General features: G+C 35.2%; 1 pseudogene; it reads right to left on the reverse strand.

Moving 5' to 3' along the window:
• Positions 1-1,616: 1,616 nt before the first annotated feature.
• Positions 1,617-2,524, reverse strand: LOC145820630 (putative calcium-binding protein CML21 pseudogene; annotated as a pseudogene).
• Between the last annotated feature and the right edge of the window lie 12,536 nt (positions 2,525-15,060).

Below are 15,060 nucleotides of genomic sequence, written 5' to 3' on the forward strand. Positions count from 1 at the left end.
CACAGATTGAATATCACCCACACAAACCACAGTGTCAAAGACTTGATCGTTGTTTTTTGTGGGAGAGAGTCAGTATATGGGTAGAAACAGACTATACGTCGTTTCTCACTTGGATTACCCATAACCATATATCAGATATATAATATATTATAATATCTATCCATATCAGTTAAAACTGATAACATCTGTATCTTGAGTGGTTATCCTAAATAGGTTTGAATTCAAATTCAAAACCTATTTGGATAATGATCAAATTTAAATTTAAATGGTCATGCCACATGGGCGCCCATTACTAACACCCCTTATACTATCAATCTACCCCTTCCATTTCACTACCAAATATTTTGTGGATGGGACCCACAACAATGATAGTCCAATCCGGCTACTCAAACCACGAAACAAACATGACCAATGGATATTTTTAACCAAGAGCCTTATGAAAACATTAACCCTTCATAGCATATTTTTTGAATCTTTTACAATTAAAAATAAAATTTAAAAATGCTATTGGCTAACCCATTAAATTAACAATTTTAAAAATATAAATAATTTTATAATTTATGACTTTTGTAAGGAAAGATAAATAATGGAGAGAAAAAAAAAAACTCATTTTCGTAACTTGCCTCACCAATTTTTAAAATGAAAGATTAAATCCATCTTTCTTATTCTATCTCTAGCCTATTCTTTTTTCAAAGAAACCTTTAGGTCGCTGCAATACTTTGTTTGCATAAGATAATTTGTAAGACTTATCATTCTTTTTGAGAAATTACATTTTAGTGAAGCAATAGAGAAATATTTCATTTTATTGATGGTGTAAGTCTCTTGTGTGTAAAGGATGCATGTTCATTCCTATACTCGGTGCAAATTACATCATAAAAGATTGTCATCTGTAATACAATTATTCTATAACTATCTCAATTTTTTGTAATTTACCAATTCTTTTTCATGTTGAAAGTATACATAGTTTATAACAAATCTATTTATCTATATTATATGATTTTTTTTTTTATGAAAAAAACACCGCTGGAAATAGGGGTTTTACTGGCGTTTTAAAAACGCCGCTATAGGTTCCAAAAGCGCCATCAAATCCTTTTGTGACGTTTAGCACCAAACGTCGAAGATGCGGCCGTCGCTATAACTTTATGGCGCTTTAGAAACGTTGCTATATGCCTATATGCGGCGTTTTTTCTAAAAACGCCGCTAAAAGTTCTGCTAACAATAACATGACGTCACCATGCTATTTAGCGACATTTTTAAAACGTCGTCGTATCTTTTATTCCAAAAAATCCAATTGGTGATTGATATTTAGCGACGTTTTTAGAAACGCTGTGATAGCCTCTCTTTTTTTTTTTTTAATTGTGCTAATTTTATGTGAGTGAACTAAAAAAATACTTGTAATAAAATTGAAAAAAAGTACTAATATAAAATAATAACTCCTATTCAAAATGCAACATTAATTCACTTTTTCATTCAATTTAATATCCAATCACCATTCAATTTAAGACTATTTACAATACAAACTTCAGAGGAGAATTGTGATTTGATCCTGCATGTTTATATATTCACCTTGTTGCGGTTTTGACAGACCTGAGAAGCTTTAGCTGTGCAGGTCATAATCACTGTTGATAGACAGATACAGATGCTTTAAAATTTTGAATTGAAACATTCTCTTTCCCTTCTTTGTCATCCTCGATATCATCAATAGCAACCCAACAGGTGAAAGCAAAAAGAAATTCCTTGAAGTTCACCATTCCATTTCTATCCCAGTCCATCTCCTCTGCAACAATTAGACAAGAGTGAGCAACTCGAACAATATACATTAAAGAAAATGACAACCCAAAATTACAACCAACATTAAAAAAAAAGAGAGCATATGTCAGAAAAAACAAGCACAATGACAACCCAAAATTAAGATATTTCATAAGATGATGATGAAATGCATCCGATGCTTAAATTATTTGATTTCATACTAGAATAATAGCATCAGTTAAAAGGGGATGAAGTGCTGCCAACTAAACATATCCTTTTCAGAAAACATTACTTCGTATGGGCCAAATTTGAGCACTTACCAAATTGCTCAAAGATAGCTTTGCACTTTCTTAAGCTCTCATCGATTTTGGAAAACTTCAAGATTATGCTGTTAAATGATTTCATGGAACTTCCTTCAGATGCTCTTCGCTGCATAGCTTCAACCATTTTGGCCTCAAGCTTTGTCTCTGTCTATGTTACATGGACTCGGGTACGAGTGTCGAGTGAGGGTGTGTATCCAAGCGTCAGACATTCATAAATTTAAATCTTAGGATCTTGGGGTACGTATCCAAAATTGGATATGGGTACAGGGACCCGTCATATGCACATATATATTGTATATTATATAATATTCTCGGATGAGATGATTTAAATTATGTAGAAATATATTAGAAATTAAATATGATTTAGAAAAAAATATGAAATTTCTATATCTAATTCATGTGAGAGCCTAAAAATATGCTTTACTAACAAATGTGAGTTTCTTTTTCTTCATGTATTGTCACAAATTAAAGTATCTGAGTGTCTAAATTGGGTACGAGCGTCGGACACATATTCCACACCCTTATCCATGTCATATCCGGTGGACACGGGTATTGTGGGGGAAATAGAAGAGTCCATGTAACACAGGTCTCTGTTATATTATCTTTGGGTGCATCACCCGTGCTCAAGGCACCTCCTATTGTCAATTACCAAAATAAAATGAGACACAAGATAATACCTGAGGTGTATCTTCCCAATTACATGAGTTGTTAGAAATAAGTATGTATAAAAACAATAGCATAGAGCAGATAATGAAGCCTGAGAAGTAAACAGATCAAATTTGTGTAGTGAATATGACAAGTCATAGACAAAACTAACTGAACACCCGAAACATGGTTTAACCTTTAAAGCTTCAAAAACTTTTAAATATGGGGACAAATAAGTTACATTTTGTTCCAACTCCAAGCTTCTATACTAAATGAGACATAGGCATAGCGTACTCCAAAAGATTAATTCAGGTCAACAACAAAATTTAAGCTTTTCCATAGCATTGGGTGCTGGATTTCTAGACATTTTAGATCTTCACCTTCTTGTGAAAAAATCTTATTACTACCAACTTTAAATACTAACTGCATGTTTACATGTACATGATGTTTAATCAAATATTTATACAGTCTTACTAGAATTTATAACACATCTTGCCTAATATTATGATCACAACTTGAATCTTAGAGACCAATTCTCAATGTAGACTTTCTTGATTGCAATTGTTGTTTTTTAAACTAAATTGATACTTCTATATATGAAACACAGAATTAGAAGTTTATTTCCAGTATATGAACCATTATACGTTCTAACCCAATGTATTCCTTCTACATGATTCATTTTCCCCTGACTATATGTTGAGCCCTCAAAATATATATTTCCAAACCCAAGGGAATTTGATAGGTGATATGCTTATTATGTGTCTGTGAATACATCGATAAGAAGCTATAAATTATAATCAAATGCGTGAAGTGGTCATCAGATCAAATGTTTAGTATAAATTTGAAGACTTTCCAAACCCAGATCGGTATAAATTTGATCAAATGCTTATTATGTCTTTGTTTTCTTCAAGGAACTTAATTGATTTATAATTTAGTGAAATTGTTGATCAGAATTGATAAGTATAATTCTTTGTATTTCATCTATTGCAAGCAGAGTAATGGGAAAGAATAAGTAGAAAAAGGCTATAAGAGAAGTAGGCAAAACCATATTGTTTTTTATTACTCGTCTCACACTTTACTTGTTTAGATCTCAATAACCAAATCGAGAGAGACGAGAAGGAAGAACTTGAGAGAGAGAGAGAGAGAGATCAATACCTCGCGGTGAAGCTTCGAAATCGAGAGAGAGCACTTCAAAATCGAAATCGCTCTGAAACCGATCTGAGAAATCAAGCACAACCTCTCCTGAGATCACTTCCTCTGTGATCGAAACCAACCCCTCTTCTCTCTTCACAATCTCCTAGAGCTTCAGAGCTTCAGATCGATATAGTAGAAAACAAAGGATGAATCGAGAGAGAGAGAGAGAGAGAGAGAGAGAGAGAGAGAGAAAGTGGAGATTTAGAGCTTCAAATCGAAATCGCTCCGAATCGAAATCGTTCTCATGGGTTTTAAGCGCCTCCTATTTCAAAACAGTGTTGTTTTATTAAAGGAATATGTGACGTTTTTCTAAAACGTCGTTAAATATTAATAAAAGTGACGTTTTAAAAAATGTCGTTAAAAAAACGTTGCCTAAACCCATTTTTCCTGTAGTGGATGTTTCATTATGGGGAAGGAATACAAAAAATTAAAATAAAAAATAAAAAACTTATCATCATCAGGTAGTAGATAATCTGCTGCCTTTGCCATTTGAGCAGCACATAAAAAATCAGTTATTTCATCAATTGAGGCATCTGGACCTGCAATATTTTACAGGCATTATTAAGAGAAAGATTAAATCTAATGAAATGCGCAACTATAACACACAGGAGGATAGACAAAGTTCAGCAATATCATCTAGCAAAAATAAACTAGTTAACAGGACCCAAATGAGTATATACATGACAATCAGTATCACAATTCAGTAGCAGATAGAAATGTAAGATGTCCAGTATATTAATTTAAGTTTGACAGGGTTTCAGAGTATAAGAAAGGTATGGCTATGAACCAAAAAAACCAATTACATTCTTCTCTGGTTCATTATGATAACATGCTTGTGCAATTTACAAGACACTAGAATATATATATTTTTATTATATGACATATTTGAATATTTCTTTTCATGTCATCAAAGTCACTACCACCACCAACTCTAGCTCACAATTATTGGAACACACTGATAAAAGCAAAATCATACCACAAAAAAAAATATAGTTAATATGTGCGTGCTTGATACAACATACATGCAACTTGCTCAATAGTTTACAACAACTTACATTAGACAGTTCAACATCTTTGGAGCTGCCCCTTTGTTGACACGATACTCGCCATTGACAAGGTAATTAGGTCCCTTGATGACAGGAAAAACTCCACCTCCAATTCTCACCATCCACAAAAATCTAGTAAAGCATGAATAATTTTAGTTAATAAAGAAAGCAGAGGGAAAGCCAACTCAAGTCTGCTATGTATGAGGACCCAAAAATAAGACGAAACATATAAACACCTCTAATAGAATATGGACGACAAAATTGGCGCGGTACTAAATGTATATAAATAGAAGCATAGATACTATATTGAATTCATAAATTATTGTGTTTGTAGTTAGGATAGCCTCCTTACTCGCCTCAATTAAGTGGCCCAGGGGCAAATGACAAATGTATGATGATCGAGTCACCATAAGTGGACTATTGTTATGACCCTAATAAGCAGCCAGCTTATCCAGAAGAAGCATCAAATGGTCTTACATCTTATTTGCAAATACTCTGCAACCTATATACTACAGGCAAGTCTCGTACTTATTTGATACTCTGCAAATAGATCAATTTTTATACCATATGTTGATATATATGGAAACACTTCACCATACCAAGCAATAAGGGAGACATGGAGAAGGGAATGCAGCCGTAATCAACAATAGTTACCAATATAATATTACATGGCATAGCTTTTGCATCTAAAAGTTAAATTATTAAATTAAAATTCAAAAAAAAAAACTATTTTTTTTTTTAAAAAAAAAGTATTTTAAAAAAAAAAAAAAACCATTCAGTGTTTTTATCAATATAAAAAGAAGGCATGGTTCAAAAAAAGATATATAACAAGATTAGAATACAATTTCTTTAAGCTATTTTTCAGCAAACGGTCAAATCCTTAATCCCACCAGGACATCACCTTAGCATCTGGAGGAGTATTCTGCCGAAGCTAGAAGTATGCTTCGCGGTAATCATAAAAAATGACCCTGTTACCATGTACACCCCTTGCAGCTAAGACAATTGAGGGAGATGAACATGCCTCTGAGGTGACCCAAGTGCAGTGAGTAGCATCCACTGAGCAAGTAGAAAGCACCAAGAAGAAGTGCAATAGCACCATTTCCCTAGAAAGGTAGAGATTGATCAAGCGAAGCCTGTTTGTGCAATAAATCATGAGTACAAGAGATTAAAACACTCCAGAAGGGGCATATTAGCTATATTTTGTAGCTTGAAATATACATTGCAAAACTCCCCCCCCCCTCATAGAGAGAGCTTAGGCTGATTATAAGAAGATTGTCACACAAAAAAAGAAGAAACTAACATTCAAATGCTGACTATCCCAAGATGCCATGCATCCTCCCTGCAGGCAATATGCAAAGTAGTAGGAAAAATGAAGAAACCAAATCATTAAAAAATGATACCAAAGATCTCCAAAGTACACCAAAACAAACCAAATCATTAAAAAATGATACCAGAGATCTCCAATGATACCACTTGCCTCTTGTCTCATACCACACACACAGCCACGCAGAGAGAGACAGAGTGCACAGAGATGGCTGCACAGTGGTGAGGTGGTGGTTGGAGTGAAACACAGATGAGAAGAAGATGAAAAATGAAATATATATATATATTTTAAAGAGCAAAGATTACATATTTTCGAATAAGAAATTTCAAATCTCAAACAACTATTTTTGAATGAGAAATTTCAAATCAGAAACATATATTTTTGAATGAGAAATCTTAGATCTGAAACATGTTTTTTTGAATAAGAAATTTCAAATCTCAAACATTATTTTGAATGAGAAATCTCAGATCTAACATATGAGAAATCTCAGATCTGAAATCTTAAACTTATGTAAACCCTAGGAGAAGAATCGAGGGAAGGGAAAGCTTGAGATAGAGAGAATATGAAATTGAGATTGTAGACGGTGGTGCTCACCTTAGTCAATGGTGGTGGTGATGGTGGCGGCGGCGGAGCTTCGAAATCGAGAGAGAGAGAGAGAGAGAGAGAGAGAGAGAGAACTTCGAAATCGAAATCACTCTGAGATTGGATCTGAGATGAAACCGAGCTGAATAAGGTTGCATCTTAATCTCTGAGACTGAAGGGTTTAGAGAGAGAGAGAGAGAGAGAGAGCGATCGAGTGAGTGAGAGATTTGAGGGATTGGTGAGGGCTTGAAGAGAGTGAGAGAAGGGTTCTGATTCTCACAGAGCTAAGAGAAACACAGAGGAATAACGTTATTGTAATACATGTGAAGGTGTTTAAAAAATGACTTCTATTCTTTAAACGGTACCATTTTAATCAAAATAAAATGCGATGTTTAAAAAACGTCGTTAAAGGTTAGAAACAGTGGTGTTTCAAAAAACGTCGCTAAATAAACGCCGTTAAATTCTATATTTCCTGTAGTGAAATGTACCTTTCAACTGAAAGGCTCTATAAACATTATTTTGTTAAAATAAAAATTAAATGCCATATAATAAATTAATTTAGTCATATTTAACCCACATTTAATTTTGAAATTGATTTACACTATAGATTTGTTGATGCCATCATCGCTTTCCACCCTACAGCCATCACTTCCTCCTTGACTATACCACACTTAATAAAAAATAATAAACATTAACTAACCTATAATATATGATCTATTACATGAAATTATATTTTGAGCAATAAGCAAGTTTTGTATGGTGTGTGTGTGTGTGTTTTATGGGGGGGGGGGGGGGGGGTTTGGGGTGTTGAAGATTTGTGATTGTGTAGCATTTAGGATTTTTGTGTATATAAAGAATAGATTGCAGAAAAAAAAGAAGGAAGAAGGATTTTTAATCTCTTATTTTGAAATTTTGTAAGAGATAATAGGTTTGAACAAATTAGAAAAGGATTTCTTGTAACTTTCCTTTTGAAAAGCATAAATCGTGGTATAATTAATACTTTTAGAATTATTTATTTAATGTGTTAACCAATAGTTTTTTACACATTTTTTTTTTGTAAAAAGTTAAAAAATAAATAAATAAACCTAATTCCCAAAACAACCTTATATATACAAAAAAAAAAAAAAAAACCCTCTCACTGCTAACAATTGTCAACAACGGCAAAATAAAAGACCCCCCCACCAAAATAAAATAAAATAAAATAAAATAGCTGACCACCAAAAATTAATTACAAACATAAATTTATAGAAATTCAAAAAAAAAATTAAAATTTTGTACATTGTAGATTATGCCATTTTGTAAATTCAAAAAAAAAATCATAAATTACAAAATATAAATTTAGGTTTGAGTTTCGAGAGTGACAACCCAGACTTGCTAATCGTGATTTTAATTAATTAATTAATTAATTGTTAATTCTAATTGAACTAAATGCATAGTAATTGAATTTGTGCATATCTGTCCAAATTGGAAAATTACCTGTTAAGGTTACAACTTTGAAACTGAAATCGACAATCTTATTGGGTGCACAAATTGAAATTGAGTGCATGGATGGGCTCATAGGAATTTTTAGAGCCATTTGGGAAGTTTAATTGAAAATTGATTTAGTTTACTGAAATTGTCTGTGATTGAATTGAGCCTTAATTGGAACTATCAATTATGTTTCTATATGTTAATTATGTGATTAAGTGTTGTTAATTGCCATGAGATTTATTTACTTGTATTGTTTGAATATATAGGTTGGAATGAAAATTAAACCTGTCTAATTCGTTAATTTTAATGAGTTAGAATTAAATAATTGGATAGAAATTAGATCCAAATTCACATTAGTATAATTTAATATAGTGTAATTGAGATTATGAGATAATGAGATATAATTTAATTAGAAATAATTACATGTAAATTAAATTAGGAAATTTAGAATTAAATACAATTAATCAATACATGTGTTCTACTCATCAATTAGTTGATTAAGAATAAGAGAATAGTGGGTCTCCTTCAACCCTTTCAATGTACACGTGGAGAGAGAGAGAGAGAGAGAGAGAGAGAGAGAGAGAGAGAGAGTACGAGAGCTTTTGAACACTTGAACTCAAGAAGAAGGAAGAAATATGAGCTTGAGCTAATCTTTAACAAATCACCCAATTAAGGTAAGATTCTTTCCCAAATTAATAAAATTAAAATGTACGCTCATAATTCATTAGAATCTGAGTCCAAATAGGAAGAAGTTCTGAGCAATTAGGAGTTCTTGGAAAATAAATGAGGTTTGGAATCCATATATAGTCATTAATGAGGAAATTGAAGAAGTTGGTGTAATATATTGACATGCATGGCATAATTCTAGTCCAGACACTTATTTGGTTGCATGGTTCTTACATGCATGTCATGTTTTCAAGAAACCCTTAGTTAAATAGTTGTTTTCTTGCATGATTTATGAAAATTGAAGAGAACTCAAAGTTTTGGAAAAAAACATAATTTGTATATATAATGGTAATTTTACACTTGAAAATGTTTGAGTTTAAGAAATATAATCGTCTCATGGACATATTTGTTTTATATACATGAATTTTTGGTTAGTCTCTCATAATTTCTAAGAAATTCTCATTTAGAAGCTTGAGTTGTAGCTTGAATACATATTTTAAGATTTTACAATTTGCTTTAAATATTTTTCGTTATTAATTGAACAATTGAATATTGTTATAAATTTATGGTTTGAATTTGATGGTTGAAAATTAAAGTTCAAGCTTATTTTTGTGGATTTTGGGATTGAATTATACAACAAATGAGGTTAGAATTTGAAAGAGGGGATCCTAAAACCATAGCAAATTTTCAGGGCTAAATTTTCCAGTTCCACACGTGAGGCTTGGGGTCGCACACGTGTGGAAAACAGAGCAAAAAATGTTGACGGACTGCTTCAACCTACTTGGTTTCATTTATTTATTTTTTTTGCGACGACAAAATTGCAAACGCAATAAGTAGGTTAGGCAGTTGTAAATTGCTTACTATGTTTTAGCGACCATCTTGTTATCGTCACAAATAGTTTTCGCAAATAATTATTTATTATAAAAATTATATATGCATTTGTTATAACAAAAATATCAATAAAGAAGAGAATTAATCAATTGCTAAAAAATAATTTTACACGGCCAAATGAATTCAAATGAAATATGGAAAACGACAATTTATGATGCTTTTAAGTTTAAAATATAAAGTCAATATTACTGCAGCTGATATTTTCCAAAAGGTGTGTGTCTTGGTCCAAGATTTTCGTCAAATAAATCGAAGGGTGGACTTACAACATGTGGTGTGTTAGTGTATATAGTTATATATTTTTGATTGGTAGTGATTATCATACCTGTCATATTTAGTGTGTGAGATTGATACACCTTCCTACTTAGTGTACATTCTCTCCTCCTATAAATATAGGAGTCATAGTACTTGATTCTATACAATAACATATACAGAGTTTTAATTTTCTCTCTACATTACTTCATCATGGTATCAGAGCAATAAATTTTCTTTTCACTCTTTTCTTTTGTTCATCACCAGAATACTGTAGACCGCCTGAACTCTCTCGGCGCAGCCCCCCTTTCAGAGAGGGCGCAAATTGGGTTCTAGCTACTACAGTTCGGACTCTCATCACAGTTCTGAATCTAATCTCACAAAGTGCAATGTAAGACTGATAAATCACCAAAGAGTCCAAATCCGGCAAATCGTTTTGGAAAATCGATTTTTAATCAAAAAGCGCCAAACAATGACTGCTTTACCAGATTTCAGAGTCGCCACCTAAATATTTTATTTTGGAAAATTTAGGAAATCCTGACTCGTGCCAAAGGCCACGTGTTCGTCATCACCAAAGTTGCCTCGGCTCGGGAACTTGGGTACGAGAGAGGAAGGTCATGAAATGAGCATCCCCGCTCGCTCGATCAAAGGATCTGCATCTACTAAACATGATATGTTGTTTTTGAAAACACATGTGGTTTTGTTTGATTATTAGCTAACCTTACTATGTGATGCGCACAGTATACAAGTATAGACTCAATTGCTCGATTTGGAACAAAACAATTCATGTTTGTTTTTCGAAAATGGTTTGAAAGTGCTACTCGCAAGTAGGCTAAAGTACGGATTTGCCACCCTCAAGTGGGCTTAGAAAAACATGATTTTGCCACTTCAAGTGGGCTTAAAACTCATAATCATTTAGTTGTTCCAATTCAGGCAATCAAGCCTTCATCCACTGGCATTCATATAGTTTATCAAATAAGCACATAGCCTCATGGCAAGCATGCTATCATTGCAACACTCACACTCATGCAAGGAAGCAAAAGCATAAACACTTACAGCGTACTCCGAGCCAAAAATGAAAATTAGTTAGAAATATGCATGAATCCTAACTATGCTAGTATGCCTAATGCAACACATGCAAAAATGCAACTAAAATAGGCTTGGCTATCTAACATGACATATGAATGCAACACTTGATAACATGCTTTGAAACACGTATTCAAGAAAGTGTATTGAAATACAATGCAGTTTGAATGATGTGCCGAGCCCGGTGCATGCAAGAAAAATGAATGAATGCAAACATGCAAGCATGATGTATGCTAATCGAAATATGCTCTAAACTAACCATCAAAAGCTAATAAGTAAAAGGGAGAAAGAAATGGGGATTGGAAGACATGCACACACACACGCACCCTTATTACAACAATACGCCCTCTCGCAGGAGGGTCCGAAAGAATAAGCTAAGCTACATCTAAGCTAAGCTAGCAATTAATCTAATAATCTAATTCGACTAATTATTACACAACCAAATCGAATAATAAGCAATCTATTTACTAATTATTACATCACTTAACTAATTAACAAATTAATTAATTAATAACAAATTCAATTCTAACTAACAATTCAAACTCTGAACTATGCTGCTCCAGCTCTGTTCGAAGAAGGAGAGGGTGCATGCTCGGTTTCCATCCCAAAAAGCTCTCTGGTTTCTCTCTTGAGGCTCTATTTGCAGGGTGTCCTTGAGAACTTATTGCTGGATCTTACCAAATCAAGGCTGGGGAGTGCACCAGTGGCCTATTGACCATGAGGGGCTACTGTCGGCCAACAATGGAAGGGTGCCGGCCACTGGTGTGCTGTGACACCATTTTGCAACAGAGCACAAAAATAGAGGAATCTCCCTAGGGCATGTGTGTACTATGCCACCCCATATCACTTCAAAACATCAATGGAGAGGCATAATTGGATCCAAGACCATCAATCGAGCACCTCGATGCTTGATGGCCAAAGATCCAACTTGCACAAATTCGATGAATGCAATGCAAACAAGACACTAAGACCATGGCCTTATCATGAGAGGTCAAGGGCAATGGAGACAAAGGGGATGGACTCACTTTCATCACTTTGAGTATGAAGTGGGCCAATCCACCTTGTGTTCAACATAATGTCCAGTTGAACACAATGCAATGCAAAATGCAACATGCTCATCTAACAATGCTAAGGTGGCATGCACACGACTCTATCATGGAAGCAATACATGCAAGATACGTTATGGGGCCAAGATCACTAAAGCCAGTGAAGAACATTACACATGAGGCATGCACTACTAAACTCAAATGGTCAAACCAGCTATGGACTGACCTAAGATACTCCAAAACAGTGGCCAAAACACACTGAAACCTAGGCACAAAAAGCAAGGAATGCATACTCAACTCATGGCTCGCAAACAAGGCGTAAAGCTCAACTCTCAAACACATTGAAAGAGTGATACATATGAGAGTATGACAGGGCTTTATGCTCTGAAATCACATGTTAAATGACACCAAGGCATGCAAACAACTCAAGCTTAGCATGCAAGAGGCCCTAAAACTCAAAGCTAATCAAGGCATTCACGCAAGAGGCATGTAATATATAGCCTAAATGACTAAACCAGCTCTGGACAGAGCTCAAACATGGCAAGTTAGAGGCCAAAAATATGATGAAATGGTAGCCCAAGAGCTTAGACAAGCATGCATGCAAATTAGCTCATGATCAAAGCATAAGGCACAACTCTGTAAAGCATTGAAAGAGTGGAATATGTGAGAGTGTGACTACACCATACACACTGAAATCATGTAAGAAATGAGGCTAAGGCATGCAATCATCTCATTCAAAGCATGTTAGGGACCTTAAACCCAAAGCTAGTAAAGTCCAACTACACTATAGCTATACAAAGCAAGGCATATATGACCAAGATCACTTAAAACCGACCTCAAGCATGTTAAATCAGTGGCAAAAATGTGCTGGAGCAAAGCTAACACATGCTTGAATGATGAACTAAAGCATGGAGCATGTTAGGCCAACAAGCATGATTGCACTACAAGTATAAGATGCAAGCAACCAATGATCAAACTAACCAAAAATAGAGTTATGGCAGGTCCAAAAAGTTACAAAAATATGCTTGAGCTAAGTCACAAAAGAATAGAAAAGCATGCTCAAGTATGAGGCCAACAAGGCAAGCAAGCAAGACAAGAGAAGAGGGGACCACCCCCTCCCATTTTGGACCTCAAAACCACCTTTCCACCACTGAAATTCCTCTGAGTTTCAGTGGTAGAAAGTACATGCAAAGGCTAATACAAAAGCTTCAAAGGATGGTTCTAAAGCTTAACAAATAAGGCATACAAGAGGGTGAAACACCCCTCAACTCCCACAAGGCCTCAAACAACCATTTTAAGATTTTTGTAGTTAACAACCAAGCGTAAAACAACATGCAAAGGTGGCTAAGATGGTATACAAAAATAAGCTTAAAAGGGGAACATGCTCACCCTTGGAGCACAGCAGCAAAACTACAAGTTCTCTGAGCCAAAACCAGCTTTTTGAGTCCAAACAAGGCTCTCAAATACCTCAGCAACAAGGCAATGGTGTTTTACTAGGTGTTGTAGTGCAAAAGTGTGAAGAAAATACACTTTAAAGCACTATTGAGCACAATATAGAGAGTGAGGATTCTAGAGAGAGAGAGATATTTTCAGCCCTTCAATTTCAGAACCCCTGGAGAGGGAGAGGGGCCTCTCCTTATATAAGCAATGCAGGCACAAGCTTGCTTGACAAGCTTAAACCTGCCTTCATCCCCCCATACACGTGTATGGAGGATGGCTCAGTGCGACACAACTGGCTCAAAATATCTAGCAAAATATCTGTTGAAACATGGTGGCTTGCCGGCCATCAGTGGTGGCCGACAGTGCCTCATTGATGGCCGGCAGGCCTCATCAATGGCCGGCAAGGCCAAAAGAAGGCTAGCAGTGCACCACAAGAAACATGCTGAAAGGACCAACAAATGGTCTAAAAATGGAGCAGAAAGGATACAGGGTTTGGAAAGCTCAAACCTATGACGTTCCGCCGTGGAATTCGAGTACTCGACGAGCAATCAAACTTGTTATCAGATGTACCTGCAAGCATATCCAGGTCTTGAGGACGGTCAAAAATGGGGTGTTCACAGTTTCCCCTCTTTGACAGAACTCGGAAGTCATGAAATGACGGGAGTGAATGTCAAAGCCCAGAGACTACCCATTTTTGACAAGGCCGAAGAGTCAGGCAAACATGAAATACAACAATAGAGATGCGCCCGCAGGCTGTGGCAAAATGCCAATGAACATGCACAATGCATAACTTATGATTATGCAAAGGGAGTTATAATGAATCATTTATGCAAATGTTATGCAACATAAATATAGCATTTGAAGCAAACCGATAAGGTATGGTAATCTCACAAATGAGAAACACAAACACACAAACACACTGCGCGCGAGACTCACAAGTCAAACCACATTTCACGCAGAAAGGATGTAAGAAAATATGCAATATTCACTGCGCCTCAACCAGGAAAGGCCAAAAGCAACCATTGGGCACATCCGAGGTCTCAGACAAGATTCCGACGCGTTGCATGCGAACGAAAAAGGAGTGGTATAAGCATTGGAACATGTTCCGAATGCTCCCAACCAAAGAAGGAGAAGCATAGGGACACATCCCAGTGTTTTGGAGTGGTATAAGCATTTGAACACGTTCCAAATGCTCTTAACCAAAGAGGGAGAAACATGAGGACACGTCCTAGTGTTTCGGAGTGGTATAAGTATTGGAACACGTTCCAAATGCTCTTAACCAAAGAGGGAGAAACATAGGGACACATCCCAGTGTTTCAGAGTAGTATAGGCATTTGAACACGTTCCAA

Source organism: Camellia sinensis, chromosome 1 (genome assembly GCF_055761805.1).
Source record: "Camellia sinensis isolate YWXY chromosome 1, ASM5576180v1, whole genome shotgun sequence".
NCBI lineage: Eukaryota > Viridiplantae > Streptophyta > Magnoliopsida > Ericales > Theaceae > Camellia > Camellia sinensis.